The 4,505-nt window shown below is 36.7% G+C and overlaps 1 pseudogene; it reads right to left on the minus strand.

Annotated features, from left to right (window-relative positions):
- Positions 1 to 241: 241 nt before the first annotated feature.
- LOC126945729 (phosphatidylinositol-glycan biosynthesis class F protein-like) lies at positions 242 to 963 on the minus strand (annotated as a pseudogene).
- Positions 964 to 4,505: the final 3,542 nt, after the last annotated feature.

Genomic DNA, 4,505 nt, shown 5'->3' on the forward strand with positions numbered 1-4,505 from the left:
GGTGTTGCATTTTTTTTCCTATTATTGATACTTTACTTAAACAAGAAAGTACAATTTCTTAAGGGGTTTCATAGTTGAAAAAGCTACAATTATATCATGTTGCAAATACATTTTTAAGTTTTTTTTCCTTATAACATTAAAAAAATGCTGTAAATGGAACTGTTTGGCTTTGATTGTATATATTTCTTCATAGTCTTTATATGGTATCTGCACAAAGAAATATCTTCTACCTTTGTTCCAATTAATTGTTATATGTAAGTTGCTTTTTATTCCAGTGTATCCAGAGTGGTGAAATAACAAGGCCAGCCGTGTTGCCAAAGTTTGCTCCAAGCATATAGGAGGAGATGGGCCACATGTACGAACTCACTGACCTTGAGGATGTTACATATCCTGTACGTGTTAGTTTCCTTATCTGCCATGGTCTTTTCCCATCCAGTGGTATAGAAAGTACTCCAAGACATGTTGCCACAAAACTAGAAATTGTAGTGATCTGGACACTATTCTCCCAAGTGAATATAACTCCCTTTCCAGTGAAAACTCTTATCCATGCTTTGAGATTTGGTCCTAACAAAAATAAACTTGGTAGAGTAGTAAAAGCAGACAAAATAACCACAAATAAAAATGTTTCCATCTTCAACTCTAATGGTGGCACTCCATATAGAACAAAAATTGCATGAATTACATGCAAGAAACAAGACATAAGAAATTAATACAGCATTTCAAAAATCCAGTCACCTTGTGTGATGATAAACTTCTTTTAGAGGATGCATTTGGTTTTGCTACTAAATATAATACTGGATTGACAGCAGTTAGAAAAACACAACAGATGCACAACCGTATTAAGTGTGCTTCCAATACTGAGGAGTTCTCCAAAAAGAATGATGGAATGAAGATGATCAGGCTAATTGAAAATACGCATAAAAGATGATTATACAATAGTCTCTTGATACCAGTGTCTTTCATTGTGTTTTCTTCGGTGGCTATCTGACTCTCCCACCTGCAAAAGGAAAGGGACACTGAGGCCTTCTGACATCAGGTATGACTCCCTGCCCTGACCTTTCTATGTGTTGTATTTAATGCATCGAAGAAACCTATAAAGTAAGTCGTATTATCATTTAATTTTATATGATTTTGTAAGTATATTTGAAATTCCTGCATCAGAGCCTCATAGGCAGCTCACAATTATGCTGTTAAACCAGAACTCTTGATTTCCAACCTCTCTTTCAGGAACTGAGATAGGAATAACTTCAGTTTACATCCCTTTCTTTCTTGGTGATCTATCTATCGATCTGTCCATCACCTACCTATCTATTTATCTATCTATCTATCATTTATCTATAGATAGACTGATACATTTCTATCAAATCTAATTTATCACCAACTCTGGTCCATTCTACCTTCACAATATTTGGATCTGTTCAATTATTTCTAATTCACTGACACTAACCTGGCACAAGTTCACCTCTAATTGGACAATGGCAAGAATCACTTGATTAGTTCTTTGCTTAGACTATTCTCTCTTTTGAATGAGTAGATCTCCTTACAGAGAAGTTAGTTGTGGATGCTGTCCCCTTCTTCTTCCTGAATGAGTTCCTTCAGGGTTAGGCTGGAGCTGATTTTTTTTTTTTTTTTTTTTTTTACCATAAACATCATTTTGGTATTATTGCATAATATTCCATCTTGTAGCTATATATCATTTAACTATTTCTCTGCTTCAGATCATTTAAATAATTCCTAATTTAAAAAATTTTAGATTTCATTTATTAGAGCAGATTTAGATTGACAGAAAAACTTAGCAAAATATGCAAGGTTCCCATATACAGCCTCTTCCCTCCTTCCGGTTTTTTCTACTATTAATATCTTGTATTAATGTGGTATATTTGTTATACTTGATGAACCAGTATTGATACATTATGATAAACTTTGTCCATAGGTTACATTAGAGTTCACTGTGTGATACAATAATTTGTATGGGTTTTGAAAAATGCGTAATATAATATATCAGACATTAGAGTATCATAAAAAACAGTTTCACTGACCTAAAAGTTCCCTGTATTCCAGCCTTCCAACCTCCCTCCTTGCCTCCAAACCCCTGGAAATCTCTATTTTGACTTTGTTTTTGCCTTCTCCCCATCTCTATCTGCCCACTGCCCCACCTCCACAAGCACAGTCAATTTCCAAGCACCATCACAAGAACTAATATCTCCAAACACAGATTTTAGAGAAAGACAAGTGTAGCTTTATATTTTCTATCTCCCTCATAGAATTCTAGGTCTTTGAGGAATCTTAGAGATTATCTAATCCAATAATTTTTGTTCTTCAATATTTTTGTGTACAATTCGTTATTCTATTTTTTTTTATTGTAAGTGGAAGAAGGTAGGGGTCTGAACCAACATGAAATTTTATTTTGTAAGTAGAACAAGTGAACAGAATTATAAATTGCAGAGCCAGAGGCATCAGGCCAGCTTGGTATAGTCTTGCAAATCAAATATCTTATGGGTCTGCTTAGACCAACTGCATGTCGGTCTGTGATTTCAGCATGCCAGGAGTATGCACATACTTACAGGGGAGAAGAGTCAGAGGTCAAAGACACAATAAATATTATGTGGTGTGATGGTTAATTTTATGTATCAATTTTGCTAGGTAGGCCACAGTGACCAGATAGCTGGTCAAACATTATTCTGGATATTTTGGAGAAGATGTTTTTTGGATGAGATTAACATTAAAATTGGTGGACTTTGAGTAAAGCAGATTGCCCTCCATAATGTGAGTGGGCTTCATCCAATCAGCTGAAGGCTGGAATAGAACAAAAGGTAGAGAATTCTGTCAGCAGGCAGCCTTTGAACTTGAACTGCAACATCGACTTTTCTTCAGGTCTTTATTTTTGTGGCTTTCCCTGCGGATTTTGGACTTGCCAGCATCCATAATCGTGTGAGCCAATTTCTTAAAATAACTTTTTCTCTCTTTATGCATTCGATTGGTTCTATTTCTCTTGAGAACCCAAATATACTGAACTCAAAGTTGATGGGAAACAGTGAGTCATATTTTTTTGGTAGATATCATTAAGAGGATGCTAATTTTTGCTAGCTGTTTTTAAAAACCTACTTTCCACTGGACTACTTCTGGTTTCCACCGTGGAGTCAAAAGGTAGAGTGAAGAGAGTGGGAGATATGTGGGAAGATGGGGGTGGGTGAGTATTACCGCCTTAGCTTCCTAACTTCCAATTGAATGTAACTCCCTCGGTAATATATTTTCTTATAGCAGGCAGTGGCTTTCAAGATAATTGCTTAGACTTCATGGCTCCTCAGAGTAATATGATTAATACTCCTGTGATGTGAGTAACGGTGATGCATCTTCCTCAGAAAGCGGTTTTAAAACATCAGGTCTCATACAGTTTCTCTCTCGCATTTTTTTATAGTTCCTCTGCTTATAGAAAGCTACAGTACGAGACTAAAGAAGTAGGAAACTATAGTTAAATCAGCCCTTCACTATTTTCAATGTTCCAGAAAAGTGACATCTTTTCTTGTCATCTTTTTTCTTTACAGGAAAAATATTAGCAAGGACTTTTCAAAGAAAACTTCAAAAGAATCACAGAATTTCTAAGATGGGTAGGAAGGAATGGGGATTTTTTCCCATCTTAAGAGAGATGGGAGAATTCATTAAAAAGGCAGCAAGAATTGTGTATGGATTTTATTAGGAAATATCCATTTATTTAACAAATGCTTGGGAACGCTTCATTGTGTCAAAGGTTCTGTGATTCAGGATCTGTTTACAATGATGAGTAAGACATTGTCCCTAACTTCAGTAAGTTCATTATTTAGAAGAAAAATAGCCAGTCAAACAATTACTTATGATATAGTATGATAAGCACCATATTATTTCAGGGGTGCAGAAATAAATCTGTGAAGAAATAATATTCAAGAGTACTTTCAGGCAGGGTAAAAATATGAATGAATGGCATGAGACAAAAGTGTATTTGTCAGGCACTGCACTGGTAAATGCAGTTAAAAAAATTACTTTTTTTTTTTTTTTTTTAGACGGAGTCTAGCTCTGTTGCCAGGCTGGGGTGCAGTGGCGCGATCTCGGCTCACTGCAACCTCCACCTCTCGGGTTCAAGCGATTCTCTCGTCTCAGTCTCCTGAGTAGCTGGGATTATAGGCATCACGTGCAGCCAACTTTTGTATTTTTAGTAGAGACGGGGTTTCACCATGTTGGCCAGGATGGTCTCGATCTCCTGATCTCGTGATCCACCCACCTCAGTCTCCCAAAGTGCACATTGTTTTTAAAAGTGGTTTTTTGGGAAAGATTATTACTGCTAAGCTGACGTTGTTTGTGTTGGGCATGGTGGCTCGCACATGCAATTCCAGTGCTTTGGGAGGCTGAGGCAGGAGGATCACTCAAGGCCGGGAGTTCGAGACCGGCTTGGGTAACATAGTGAGACCCCCATCTCTGCAAAAAATAATTTTCGAAAAAATTAACGAGGCATGGTGGTGTGTGCCTGTAGT

This window comes from Macaca thibetana, chromosome X (assembly GCF_024542745.1).
Source record: "Macaca thibetana thibetana isolate TM-01 chromosome X, ASM2454274v1, whole genome shotgun sequence".
Classification (NCBI taxonomy): Eukaryota; Metazoa; Chordata; class Mammalia; order Primates; family Cercopithecidae; genus Macaca; species Macaca thibetana.